Here is a 14,776-nt window from a genome sequence, read left to right as displayed (position 1 = left end):
TGGGGAGTGGTCTGGCATAGGGGCGGGACTTAATGAGCTAGAGATTCCTAGAGAGCTAGGCCTCTGATAGGACAGGATTTGGGAAGGCGGGGCATGTTTCTTGACGTCACCCGGGGGCGGGCACGTTTTTCAGGTAGAGACCTAGGGTTGGTTAAGGCTGCGAAGGGGCGGATCCTGAGGACGTGATTTCTGTCCCGTGCGGAGAGGTGATCTCCCAGTCAGGTCGTGCAAGGTTCCGTTGTCCGGAAGGACGAGTAGGGCGACTGACCACAGGGACAGGCTCAATTGGATTCTGACTGATTGACCCGCGGACCAGCCCAGTAGTGACTGACCCTGGCTCTCACTTACAGTGACCTACAGTGACCGACCGACGGGCAAGTGAGTTGCTCCAAGAACGAGAGCAAAGGAGCCCACTTTGTACAGCACTTTGAGAAAGCGCCCATTGGTTTTAGTCCAGAACAGGAAGATGAAGACCAGGCTGGGTGGAGGCCACTCCCCATGGATTTCGCATAAATTGACACATCTTGCCCTAAAGATTAGGCCTTTGTCTTTTTAGCACTTAGATACTATTTTCCATTTGGAGAATGCCGCCACCAAGTGGCGGTACCTTAGCATGGCCATGCAATCTGAGTCTAGGAGGGATGGGGAGCTGGTACCTTGGGGGGAGTTCATGTATTGAAGCCTTTTGAGTTACTAAGCTGTGATAAGGTCTGTGGGACTTGAAAGGGAGGCAACTTAACGCTTCCTAGCTTCAGGGCAGGACAGATCCTCTGTCTCTCAGGAGCTCCACCTCGAGGTGGGAGTAAGGGACGAGGGCTTCCACTCTGGCTTTGTTTGAAATGTCTTTCCTCCAAGAAGAGCAAACTAGTTACGCGGTTGGGATACATAGGTTGTTGCTGAGAAGACCTGGGCTTCTTCGTTGTCGCTGAAGCCATGGAATTGGACAAGGGCACCCGGGAGTGTGTCAAACGGGCATATCAAAGGCCAAAAGTGGAGGAAAAAGAACCCTTCAAGGAGACTGGGCAGGACTGGGCAGCAGGTAGGAAAGGCACCTGGAGGGCCTCGGAGAAGGCAGGTGGAGTACGCAGTGTTGAATGCTGCACGGAACTCACGCAAGGCAGGCCAGGCCAGACATGTATCCGTTGTCCTTGGCAGTTTGCAATATGGAGGTCCCCGGTGAGACCAGCAAGAGGGTTTTGGTGGAATGGTGGCTGTGGAAGCCAGATTTCAGTGGGTTCAGATTTTTTTTACAGCGGTGTGCTGGAGCCAGCTTGTTCTGGCTAGCGAGAGCTAACAGTCAAATTTTTAGGAATTTGGGAGCTAGTTGTTAAAAACAGCCATTATTTAAAAGTTAATTATGGGGCACCTGGGTGGCTCAGTCGGTTGAGCGTCCGGCTTCGGCTCAGGTCATGATCTCACGGTTCGTGGGTTCAAGCCCCTCGTCGGACTCTGTGCCGACAGCTCAGAGCCTGGAGCCTGCTTCGGGTCTGTCTCCCTCTCTCTCTGTCCCTCCCCCCACTCGTGCTCTGTCTCCCTCTCTCTCAAAAATAACTAAACAGCAAACAAATAATAGAATACAAGTTAATTGTATAAACTTCTGACCAAGTGGATTACATTTAGACAAAGGTAATAAATACTCCAACCCCAACACCTCCTTTTCTTTTTAAGTTTATTATTTATTTTGGGACAGAAAAAAAGAGAGAACGGGGTGGGGCAGAGAGAGAGGGAGAGAGAATCCCAAGCAGGCTCCAAACTGTCAGCACAGAGCCCGTCTCGGGGCTTGAACCCAAGAACCGTGAGATCATGACCTGAGCTGAAATCAAGACCCGGATGCTTACCCGACAGAGCCACCCGGGTGTCCCAAAACTCATAATTATTTTTCCACATGTTGCTTCGCCATGCTACTGAGGGTATTTACATGTATCACATCTGTGTGCTGGAAATACTGTTACATGTGCTGCTACCAATTCAGCGTTCAGCGACACCACATGAGTAGCCGTGAAATCAGCCAGGGTGGGAATATTTACACCACAGGAATTGGCAAACACTACCGATCAGGCGCCTTTGGTTTTGTTTGGAAGACCAGTAATTTAAACATTTAGCCAGCACACAGAGAGAGCGAGTGTGGGCACCTCGGAGGAGTCTTTGCTGTGTGTAGAAGGAAAAATGATGGCAGGTAGGGGAACATATGGGGAGGAAGGAGGGTGCTTTGTTGGTTCTTCCACCTTGTCCTTTTGAAAAATTTAAAAGCTACCAAAAAGTTGCAAGAATGGCATGATGAACACTCACGTACGCTTCACCTAGATTCTTTTTTTTTTGGGGGGGGTATTTATTTATTTTTGAGAGAGAGAAGCAGTGCGAGCAGGGGAGGGGCAGAGAGAGAGGGAGACACAGAATCTGAAGCAGGCTCCAGGCTCTGAGTGTCAGCACAGAGCCCGACGCCAGGCTCCCACTCTTGATCTCGGCTCAGGTCAGGATCTCGCGGTTCGCGGGTTCGAGCCCTGCATCGGGCTCTGTGCTGACTGTGCAGAGCCTGCCTCGGATTCTCTCTCTCTCTCCCTCGTCCTCTCTCTCCGTCTCAAAAATAAATAAAAAATTTAAAATATGAGGTTTCAGACAAGTATGTATGGTGTGCTCTCACAGTGTCTGTGGGCCCGGCGTCTTGGTGTGACCCAGCTGGTCCTGTGGTTCAGGGTGTCTCACAAGTTTGCAGTCAAGGTATGAGGCGGGTCTGTAATCTTCTCAGGGCCCAACAGTGGGGGTTGGGAGGGGGGTTCTGCTCCAGGATCATTCCTACGGCTGTTGGCAGGATTCAGTCCCTTGACGGCTGTCGGACCAGGAGCCTCCACTTCTCCCTGATTATAGGCTGGTAGCCCTCTTCGGTGTTTTACCCATGTGAGTACGTGCCGGCCTCCAACACGGCGGCTGACTTCCATCCAAGGGTGTAAGAGAGGGCCAGCGGGGCAGAAGTGACAGTCTTTTGTAACCTAATCTCAGATGTGACATCCCATCACACTTACCGTATTCTGTTACTTAAAAGGGACTCCGTAGGTCCTGTCCACACTCCAGGGGAGAGGGTCAGGCAGGAGCCTGAACAGAGGAGATGGGAACCGGGGGAGCCGATGTAGAGCCCCTCCCCCCCTGATAAGTGTTAGAGCGATTTGATTATAAGCCCTGGGGAGGGCAAGACTCAGGGCTCAAGGGTAACGCCCCCTTCGTTTCATATAGTTGTGCCGTTACAGAACCTGGGGCCTAGGCAGTGTCTCCTTCTTGTGCTTAGAGATTTCCTTCTTGGCCTACGTGTGTTATCATTCTTTGTTACTGTTCCTCGAAACCCCCTGTGATTGATCATGTTGTCAGCATCTACTCTGCATAGGATGCCATATGATGAAAAGGGCCCTTCACCTCTGGGTTTTCCTCTCCAAACCCACCACCCTCGTCCACCTGTGAGAAGGGCATCAGGCAGGTCCCAACTGATGGAGATTCTCTGAAATTCCTGACCGGTTCCCCTCAGGACTGTCAAGGTCATCACAAACAAGGAAAGTCTGAGAAGGTGTCCCAGCCCAGAGGAGACTAAGGCAATGAGACTAAGTGACCATGTGTGACCCTGGATGGCCTCCTGGGACCCAAAAGGACATCAGGGAAAATTTGAAAGAATCTGGTATGGGCTTCAGTTGATTAAAATGCACCAATATTGGGGCGCCTGGGTGGCACAGTCGGTTAAGCGTCCGACTTCAGCCAGGTCACGATCTCACGGTCCGTGAGTTCGAGCCCCGCGTCAGGCTCTGGGCTGATGGCTCAGAGCCTGGAGCCTGTTTCCGATTCTGTGTCTCCCTCTCTCTCTGCCCCTCCCCCGTTCATGCTCTGTCTCTCTCTGCCCCAAAAATAAATAAACGTTGAAAAAAAAAATTAAAAAAAAATGCATCAATATTGGTTCATTAATTTTAACAAGTGTCCCATATCTTTATTCTAAGATATGAGGACTAGGGGAAAGATTGTAGGGTGTATGAGACTCTGTATCATCTTTGCAATTTTTCTGTAAATCTAACTCTTCTAAAAGGGAAGTTTTTTTTTTTTATTTGTTTTTTACATTTATTCATTTATTTTTGAGAGACTGAGAGAGACAGAGCACAAGCGGGGGATAGGCAGGGAGAGAAGGAGACACAGAATCCGAAGCAGGCTCCAGGCTCTGAGCCGTCAGCACAGAGTCCGACGTGGGGCCCGAACTGACAAACCACGAGATCATGACCTGAGCCGAAGTCGGAGACTCAACTGACTGAGCCACGCGGGCACCCCAAGGGAAGTTTATTTTTTTTAAAAACCGACTTATTATTTGTAATGTATAAACCCGGGTATATGAATTATTCCATTAATTATAACATTCACATTCTCTAGGTCATTACTTTTTGTGAATAAGTGTGTACCTTTAATATATTCATCTTCCGAAAGAGTACCATATTTTCAATATAGGCATTATTGTAAAAAACAATGACCCTTGTTTTAAAAAATTAACATATAGGTTAAGTCAGTTAAGCGTCTGACTTGGGCTCAGGTCATGATCTCACGGTTCATGAGTTCGAGCCCTGTGTCAGGCTCTCTGCTGACCGTGCAGAGCCTGCCTCATATCCTCTGTCTCCCTCTCTCTCTGACCCTCCCTTGCTCGTGCGCTCTCTCTCCAGCATAAATAAACATTTGAAGAAAATAAGTGAATAAAAAAATACAAATTAAAAATTAACATATAACTTATATTTAGAGCAGTTTTAGGTTCACAGCAAAATTGAGTGGAAAGGAAAGGAAGTCCCCATACCCTCTGTCGTCCCCACCGTCAATGTGGCACCAGAGGGGCACTTTAGTTACGGTCCGTGAACCCGCGCTGACACCTCATTACCATCCAGAGTCCATACTCTATTTAAAAACATTTTTTAGGGGCGCCTGGGTGGCTCAGTCGGTTGAGCGTCCGACTTCGGCTCAGGTCACGATCTCACAGTCCGTGAGTTCGAGCCCCGCGTCGGGCTCTGTGCTGACAGCTCAGAGCCTGGAGCCTGTTTCAGATTCTGTGTCTCCCTCGCTCTCTGCCCCTCCCCTATTCATGCCCTGTCTCTCTCTGTCTCAAAAATAAATAAACGTTAAAAAAAATTAAAAAAAAAACATTTTTTAATGTTTATTTAGAACGAGAGAGAAAATGAATAAGCGGGGGAGGGGCAGAGAGAAGGAGAGAGAGAATCCCAAGCAGGCTCCACACTGTCTGCGTGGAGCCCTATGCAGGGCTCGAACTCACGAACCGTGAGATCGTGACCTGAGCCGAGATCAAGAGTCGGACGCTTAACCGACTGAGCCACCCAGGCGCCCCCAGAGTCAATGGTTTACATTGGGGTTCACTCTATGGCTTTGGACAAATGGATAATGAATGTATCCATCATTGTGGTGACATACAGTGTATTTCACTGCCGTAAAAAATCCCCTGTGCTCCGTCTGTTCATCTCTCCCGCCTCCCCACCCCTGGCAGCCACGGATCCTTTTACTTACTGTCTGCGTGCTTTTGCCTTTTCCAGAATGTCATCGAGTTGGAATCATACCGTGTGTAGCCTTTTCAGACTGGCTTCTCTCGCTTAGCGACATGCATTTGAGGTTCCTCTGTGTCTTTTCACAGCTGGAGAGCTCCTCCCTTTTTAGCGCTGAGTAACATTCCCTTGTCTGGATGTCCCATGGTTTATCCATTCACCCCCCGAAGGACGTCTGGGTTGCTTCCAAGTCTGTGGGATTATGAATAACGCTGCCATGAGCACCTGTGTGCAGGTTTGTGTGTGCTTGTTAGCTTTTCACTCCATGTGGGTAATAGCACAACAGTGTGACTGTTGGGTAGATTATTTCTATTCTTAAACCCTCAGTTTGCCATAGTTGATTAAGTTCTCACTGCAGTTACGTTTCTGCCAGTTTATTCTATATTTTTTCTTTCTTTTTTTTAAGAGAGAGAGAGAGAGAGTGCGCAAGCGGGGGAAAGGGGGCAGAGGAGAGACAGAATCTCAAGCAGGCTGCACCCTCAGCGCAGAGCCCGATAGGGGGCTTGATCCTACGACCATCAGATCGTGACCTGAGCCAAAATCAAGAGTCGGACGCTCAACCAACTGAGCCACCCGGGCTACCTTATTCTATCTCTAACATTTTTTTGTTTTGGTATTATATTTTATTTATTAAAACAATTTTTTTATGTTTATTTTTGAGAGAGAAACAGAGAGAGACAGAATGCAAGCAGGAGAGGGGCAGAGAGAGAGGGAGACAGAATCCGAAGCAGGCTCCAGGCTCCGAGCCATCAGCACAGAGCCCGACGCGGGGCTCGAGCTCACGGACCGTGGCGAGATCATGACCTGAACCGAAGTGGGACGCTTAACCGAGGGAGCCACCTGGGCACCCTTTGGTATTATATTTTATGAAGCATATAGTTTTAATAATGCCATGCCTCCAACTTATCGTCATGTTTATCATAATCAGGCTCCTTGTCTTTTTGGTCTACCTGGTGTTTTTTCTAGATCAACGGTCCTGGCCAAACCGTCTTCACTAACAATGAGAGCTGTGATTTATTAAGCTCTTCTAGGCCAGGCAGTGTGCCAAGAGCTTCACAAGACTGGTTTAGTTAAGCCCTCTTTAGCTGAGAGGAACCTGACGAGGGACTCTGGCATCTAACCAAGCGGCCAGGGCTCGTGGGCAGAACAGGACAGTCCGCTGGCTTCGCGGAGGCTGGATGGGGACAAGACAAGCCTACTGCTTGGAGCCTAGCGCCCCTCCTGCTTCCCTTCTCCCAACACCCCCCTCAGTGTCTGTTGTGGGCCGGATGTCATCCTCCCCCCAACTTCCTATGTCGACATTCTGACCCCAGCACCTCAGGATGTGGCCCTTAGGAGCTGTAAGGCCTTTAATGTGATCATCGAGTTAGAATGCGGTCATCAGGGCAGATCCTAACCCAGTATGACTGGGGTCCTTAAAAGCAGAGGAGGTGGGGACACAGGCGCACGCAGAAGTTACGGCCACGGGAGGACACAGGTGAGACGGTGGCCGTCCACAAGCCAAGGAGAGAGGCCTCGGAAGCCCCCAGGGCTGCCGACAGCTCCCTCTCAGGCTCCCAGCCTCCAGAGCGGTGAGAAATACGCGTCCCGTGTGTCGGCCGCCCTTGGCAAAGCACAGCTACCCCGCGTCCTCTCTTGGGCTCGGAGCCCCTGCCCACGCCCAGCTGCTGCTGCCCACAGGCCTCTGCGTTCTGTCTGCCTCCTGTCTGGCTTCCTTCCCGCTCCCGCTCCCTCTCCGACCGGCTGGCTCGCTCCTTCTCGAGGTGTAATAATAGCCACTGGCACGGGTGGCTCGCCTCCTCTGTTCCAGACAGCCGGCCCAGCCCCGGGAAGCGCTATCTTCCTTAGCACCCCCCACCCCCACCCCCGGGGCGGATGCTATCATGAGCTCTCGGCTTGCAGAGGGGAAGGAAGTGGCCCACAGCCACTGGCAGCGTCAGAGAGAACGTGGCTGGCCCGGTTAGGGCGCGGGCTGTCGTCCCAGGTCATGGCGCGGACTCCTGGCCGGTGGGCAGGGTGACGTGCCAGAGAGAGCTGCGCATATAGCAGACGCTGGCTTCTCCTTAAGATCTCTGAAGTTGGCCTCATTTCCCCCATTTTCTAAGGCAAGGAAGCAAAGGCCCCCAGAAGTCGAGCCGCTCGAGTGCTGCGATGGGGGGACGGCTGCGGTATTTGCGAGAAGCGACAAAAAAAGCAGCTAGGTTCTCGCAGGCTTGCTGCAGGCGGGGACGACAGGGCAGGGAGTAAGGACAGGGATGCTTCAGGGCGAGGGAACGGCCGTGCAAATGTCAGGGGTGCAGAAGGGCGTGGAGGGTTTCTGCTTTGCAGAAAGATCCCTCTGGCTGCAGTGAGGAGGCCACTGAGGCCGTCAGGAGAGACCACAGAGTCCCGAACCAGGCGACCCAGCAGGCGGGACTGCTGAGAAGCCAGGGGACAGGCTGGACAGGGCGTGGTGACTGTGGAATGGCAAAACCTGCCTGTTGGGGGATAAGGCGGGCAGCGCAATCCATTCCTAACCGCCTCGCTGTCTGCGCTCCCTGCGCTCAAAGACTATAGAGCAGGGCCCTTTGCTGCAGGTGACAGGGCCTTTGCTATGCCGGGCCCACGGCGGGTGGACAGTCTGGAAAGGTTTCCAACTTCTGCGGTGGTCCTTTGTTCCACGCTCGTTGGGACCGTGCTGCGTGGCCCTCCTCCTGGTCAGTGGGACACTCTCTCTCTTTGGAAGCTGATCTCTCTTCTGGAAATTTATTTGCAGTCATCAGTGTCCACGTGAGTTATGGGTAGAATGGTCAGTAGGCAGCAGGCGCACAGCCTGTGAGGCAATCAGGCCTTTCGAAGAACCGGGCCTGACCCGTTAGCACAACGGACTTAGCTGTTAAATGCCTAGGACCACAATACTTTGGGGGCCCTTGCAAATGCTTCCATTTCTTTTAAAATTAGAAGGAAAGGGGTGCCTAGGTGGCTCACTTGGTTAGGTGTCCGACTGTTGATTTCGGCTCAGATCATGATCTCGCGGCTTGTGAGATCAAACTCCCAGTCGGGGTCTGTGCTGACAGCACGGAGCCTGCTTGGGATTCTCCGTCTCCCTCTCTCTCTGCCCCTCCCCCATTTATGCTGTCTCTCTCTCCCCCAAAATAAATAAAGAAAAAAATTTTTTAAAAAGAAGGGAAAATCCCCATAATCTAGTCTTTATATTATATTCACCTTTATGCTCCAACTCAGGTGTAACATTAAAAAAACAATTTTTTTTAAGTTTTGTATTTGTTTTAAGAGAGAGAGAGTATGAACAGGGGAGGGACGGAGGGAGGGACACAGAGAGAATCCCAAGCAGGCTCCACACTGTCAGTGCAGAGCCGGATGTGGGGCTCGAACTCACGAGCCATGAGATCATGACCTGAGCCGAAATCAGGAGTCAGATGCTTAACCGACTGAGCCACCCAGGCGCCCCAAATTTAACTTTTAATATATAGATATATTTTTTTCCTTTATGGATGATCAGACCCATGAAGGCCAAAGCACCCGGGGCCCCCAAAAGTCACAATGGGGCATGCTTTTAGCATATTTGGGGAGCCTTATCATCCTAGGGTCGGTCTTTGCAGTCCTGGGTAGTATTATCAACCCCCCTTCTGTTACCATGACCCAGAAAGGGACAGAGTGTCTACCAACAGACGCAGGATAAACCGGATGTGGTACGTCCATACAATGGAATAGTATTCAGCCTCAAAAAGAGCTGAAGTTTTGACACCTGCCACAGCACGGATGGGCCTGAGAACACTTGCTCAGCGAAGCAACGCACGGGGTTTCTGAAATCCACAGAGCTCCGAAAGGCAGACAGCCGTTCCCCTCTCCACATCCGGGCGGGCTTCAAACACAGACCTGATGGCCTCACCGCCCCTCCCCGCCCCAACCCCCCGGGCTTGAAATACCTTATGATAGGGGCGCCTGGGTGGCGCAGTCGGCTAAGCGTCCGACTTCAGCCAGGTCACGATCTCTCGGTCCGGGAGTTCGAGCCCCGCGTCAGGCTCTGGGCTGATGGCTCAGAGCCTGGAGCCTGTTTCCGATTCTGTGTCTCCCCCTCTCTCTGCCCCTCCCCCATTCATGCTCTGTCTCTCTCTGCCCCAAAAATAAATAAACGTTGAAAAAAAAATTTAAAAATAAAAAAATAAAAAGAAATACCTTATGATACAGATGGAGAGATTTGCTCCAATGTGCAGAGTGTTTCTGGGGGGTCCACACAGGCAGCTCGAGGAAGGAGAAAGCTGGATGGCTAGGAAACTGGAGAGAGGAGGAGGTTCATTTGATCATCTTTGGGCCTTGCATGCTTTGAGCCATGAACATTACCTACTGAAAACGAACCTGGGGGAGGGGGCATTAGTGTTTAATAGAGACAGAGTCTCAGTTTGGGAAGATGAAAGTTCTGGAGACAGATGGTAGGGATGTTTGCACAACACTGAGAGTATATGTATTGCCACTGAGCTATGCACTCACAAATGTTTAAAATGGTGGTACCTGGCTGGCTCAGTGGGTGGAACGTGTGACGCTTGATCTCAGGGTCATGAGTTCAAGCCCCACATTGGATGTAGACTGTACTTAATTAAAAAAAAATTTTTTTTTAATGTTTACTTATTTTTGAGAGAGAGAGAGAGACACAGAGCATGAGCAGAGGAGGGGCAGAGAGAGAGGGAGACACAGAATCTGAAGCAGGCTCCAGGCTCTGAGCTGTCAGCACAGAACCCCACACGGGGCTCGAACCCACAAACTGCGAGATCACGACCTGAGCCAAAGTCGGACACTTAACTGACTAAACGAGGCGACCCTAAGATAAAATCGTTAATAAAATAAAATTAAATTAAAATAAAATAAAATAAAATATATTCTACCTTGAAAAAGGAAAAGTAGTTTGTTACTCACAGATCCCAGGGAGGGGGGCACGGACGCCAAGCGGGGCCACATGGGGAAGGACCAGGGTCAGTGAGGGGGTAGAAGGGGCGGGGAAATGTGGCTCAGAGCCTTTACTGTGGTTTCCCCGGGGACGAGGGGGCGAGGTGGGGGAAACAGGGTTGGGGCTGGCTAGTTTGAATGACCTCAGCAGACTCTGCGGTGTCCGGGGCTGGCCCCAGGCCCTGGGGTGATGGGGCAGGGGTGGTGGCCCTGAGCGTGACAGGAGCCCACGGCGGGTGGGGCTGTGGACTCTGGATTAATGGGTTTGCGCGTGAAAGATAGTTTGGCAAGTTGTTTGCTAGCTCTAGGAATTCACCAGCCCTGGGAGGGGCGGGCTTTTCCAGTTCGGCGAGGCCCCCCCCCCCCCCATGACAGAGCGTCAGAATACAGAAAATAAAAGACACTTAAAAAGCAAGAAGCAGCAGCATTGTCAGGGGGCAGAGACCGGACAAGTGGAGCAGGGCTGGGGGCTGGGAGCCACCGTCTCCATCAGGAGAGGGCATGTCCCAACACTTGGAGGGGGGAAAGCGGGAGGTTGGGGTTCATCAATGGCGGGACTGCATCTACCACCACCAGCCCCCCGCCCCTCCCCGCCACGCCCTCTGCCTTTGAGACTTCTCTGGAATGGAGGGGTCGAGGGAACTGCCAGGATACAGCCTGGGATCCAGGCCGATGGTGCCGGCACTGCCGGGGCTCTGTCTTCCCTAGGCTTGTACTCACGGCTTCTGGCACATTCAGCCACGATCCCAGGAGCCCTGCCCCGCTGCCCTCAGATTCCCCCCCCTTCCTACTCCGCCCTCCGCCAGTGGCGTCTCCCTCCTCCTCCCTCCTCTTACCCTTCCTGGCGCCACAGAACCTCCCAGGTTTCTTGACCCCCACCCAGATTTGGCCCAGAGTTCTTTCTGCACAGCAGCGTCAACCTGGCCTGCGGGGATTCACACGTGTGGTTGTGTAGTGCGGCTGTGTCCTTCCCACGCCTACAGCATCTTCCCTGACGATCTGCGATGAAGGCTCCGGTTTTGCGTTTTTGCTTCTTTTAAAATTTCCAATCCGTTGTGAAGCAATACACGGTTCTACTGTGTGTGGCCAGTGCACGCCTGGGGCGGGGGGGGGGGGGGCGGGCACTAGGTGTGCGACACCCATGTTCGCTTAGATCCTGGGCACGGAGCCATTTGAGAATGCACTTGAGGGGCTCCCGGGTGGCTCAATCGGCTAAGTATCTGACTTCGGCTCAGGTCAGGATCTCACGGTCTGTGAGTTCGAGCCCCGCGTCGGGCTCTGTGCTGACCGCTCGGAGCCTGGAGCCTGCCTCAGATTCTGTGTCTCCGTCTCTCTCTGCCCCTCCCCTGCCCACACTCTGTCTCTCAAAAATAAACATTAAAAAAAAGAGAGAGAGAGAGAATGCACTTGAATGTCACGATGAGGTCAAGCTGCTTTACACACTTCTCAACACGCCTGCTCGAATCCTGTGCCTTTTTTTGCGTGTGGATCGACCTCAACCAGCATAGCAGGTGCTCTGTGAGGACAGGGACGGGGTCCTTTTGGCTCATCTCTGTACTCTCAAACTGGCACAGGGGATGGCTATGGGTTGAACTGTGTTCCCCACAAATTCCTATGTTGCAGTCCTAACCCTCAGCACCTTGGAATGTGACCTTACTGGGGCGCCTGGGTGGCTCAGTCAGTTAAGTGTCTGACTTCGGCTCAGGTCATGATCTCGCGGTTTGTGGATTCAACCCCTTGCTTGGGATTCTCTCTCTCTCTCTCTCTCTCTCTCTCTCTCTCTCTCTCTCCCCCTTTCTCTCTGTCCCTTCCCTGTCTCTCTCAAAATAATTTGAAAATTTTTATCTTAAAAAAAAAAGCAAGATGGGGCGCCTGGGTGGCGCAGTCGGTTGAGCGTCCGACTTCAGCCAGGTCACGATCTCGCGGTCCGTGAGTTCGAGCCCCGCGTCAGGCTCTGGGCTGATGGCTCGGAGCCTGGAGCCTGTTTCCGATTCTGTGTCTCCCTCTCTCTCTGCCCCTGCCCCGTTCATGCTCTGTCTCTCTCTGTCCCAAAATAAATAAAAACGTTGAAAAAAAATTAAAAAAAAAAAAGCAAGAATGTGACTTTATCAGGAAGTAGGTTCATTGCAGGTGGGATGATGTCGTCCTGGAGTAGGGTGGCCCCAAATCCAACATAATTGTCTCTACAAGGGAAGTATGGACATAGACATGCACACAGAGAGACCCATGAAGATGAGGCCACTAGAAGCCAGGAGAGAGGCCTGGGACAGGGTCTCCCTCCCCAAAACCAGCCTGCCCACACCTCCATCTCCGACTTCTTGCCTCCCCAACTGTGAGATGATAAATGTCTGGTTTCTTAAGCTACCCTAGCAAACGAATACATACATCTTCAGACAGCCTGTTCCCGTGTGAGCCAACCCATTTGGAGCCCTAAAGGGTGACCCCACCTGGGCTGAGCACCCACGGGTGACTTGGCTGGTTTCTCTTGTGTGCGTCACATCCTTGGCAGTTGAAACACCTGGGATGATTTTTCTCTTTTGATTGAAGGGAGATACACATAACAGAAAATTTGCCCCCCCCTTTTTTTTCAGTTTATTTATTTTGAGAGAGAGAGAGAGAGAGAGAGAGAGAGAGAGAGAGAGAGAGCAGGGGAGGGGCAGGGAGCAAGAGAGAGAATCCCAAGCAGACTCTGCACCACCAGCAGTATGGAGCCTGATGCGGGGCTCGAACCCATGAACCTGGAGATCGTGACCTGGGCCCAAATCAAGAGTCGGACGTTTAACCGACTGCGCCACCCAGGCACCCTGAAGATTCGCCCTTTAAAGTGAGCAACTCACTGGCATACCGCCACACTCCGCTGTTCTAGAACATTTCTGTCATCCTAAAACCTGTCCCCATGATGCAGCCGCTCCCAGTCTCTCTTCCCTCAGCCCGACAATGACTAATTGACTTTCTATGGATTTACCTGTTCTGGACATTTCTCATCAATGGAATCAGACGAGACGTGACCTTTGTGCCTGGCTTACTGCACGCAGTGTGTTTTCTGGGTTCACCCGCGTGGTAGAGTGTCAGCACCTCACTCCTTTTTACCGCCGAGTCATACGCTTCCGCATGGATGGACCACCGACGGCTCTAAGATGATTTACAACGTGACTATGTGTGGACTGAATACAAGGATGGCTGGAAGGGTAGAGGCCATGGTGGGGGAGGGGCGCAAGTGGGCCAGAAGCCAGTGGGGAGTCGGGGGGGGGCCCCCTAGGGGCGTGGGAAAGGAGGGAGGTGGGTGGTGACGGGGGGGGGGGGGGGGGGGTGGGGGTGGGGGGGGAGGAGGGCAGCAACTCCGACCTGAGGGCGAGCACGCGTGGAGCGGTGTGCAGCCGGGGCTGCTGGCAGGGGACAGCAGGTGGCGGAGGGACAGACAGCCGCGAGCTGACACGGGGCTCCTCTGGAATAAGAGGGCAGGAGGGGAGCGATCCCAGACTTACGGTTCCCCAGGGAACTGGCTCCTCCCCCGGCAGAGGGGGCTGGGCTGCAGGCTTCCTGCCTCCAGGCGCTCAGGGCCCAGGGCTGACTTCCCGGCCCCCTCCCCCTACTCCAGGCTGCCTGCAGAGGCAGTGGCCTTCGGGTGGGCTGGGAGCCCAGGAGGCACAGTCCCCCAGGCCAACAGCCGGACTGGGGGAAGCCCTGGGAACCCCGTCGCGGCCCATCTGCCTTCTTTTGGCATCAACTACCGGCCGCCAGCAAACGCGCTGTGGATTTTCCCGTGCGTTTCCCGGGGACTGGAAATGTCTGGCTGCTGTAAACACCAGCCCAGCCGCGGGGTGCGGGGTCCTCCCCACCCGGGCACCACGGGCGAGGGAGTCTTGGCTGCACTGGGAGGCCTGCTGGCTGCCCACGGCAGGTGGTGCAAGACGCAGCCAGCTGGATGGCTTGGGGGGGGGGGCAAGCGACCCCCGAGGACCCATAGGACCCCGTGCTGTGCCATTGCCCTCTCAGAGTTCTTAGTACCTTTTTTTACACTTTAATTGTGGTAAAATACGCATAACATAAAATTTACCATCATAACCGTTAAATGTCCAGTTCAACGACATCAGGTACACTCACACTGTCGTGCACCCGCCCCCGCCATCCGTCTCCAGAACTTTCCATCTCCCCAGACTCTCTGTCCCCATGAAACACGGACTCCCCCCGCCCCCACCCACCCCTGGCTCCCACCATCCGCTCTCTGTCTCTATGGATGGGACTCCTCTGGGGACCTCCTGTGAGTGGGGTCA

General features: G+C 52.8%; 1 long non-coding RNA gene across 1 annotated transcript; it reads right to left on the bottom strand.

Moving 5' to 3' along the window:
* Positions 1-5,293: 5,293 nt before the first annotated feature.
* LOC123382053 lies at positions 5,294-13,752 on the bottom strand. Its single transcript, XR_006589819.1, has 3 exons — positions 13,468-13,752; positions 9,738-9,836; positions 5,294-5,753 (listed from the first exon to the last, which is right to left on the bottom strand). It is a non-coding gene; the product is annotated as an uncharacterized LOC123382053 (long non-coding RNA).
* Between the last annotated feature and the right edge of the window lie 1,024 nt (positions 13,753-14,776).

Source organism: Felis catus, chromosome A2, assembly GCF_018350175.1.
Source record: "Felis catus isolate Fca126 chromosome A2, F.catus_Fca126_mat1.0, whole genome shotgun sequence".
In the NCBI taxonomy this organism is placed as follows: Eukaryota; Metazoa; Chordata; class Mammalia; order Carnivora; family Felidae; genus Felis; species Felis catus.
The sequence above is the reverse complement of the archived record's forward strand: the minus strand, read 5'-3'. Positions and strand labels throughout refer to the sequence as shown.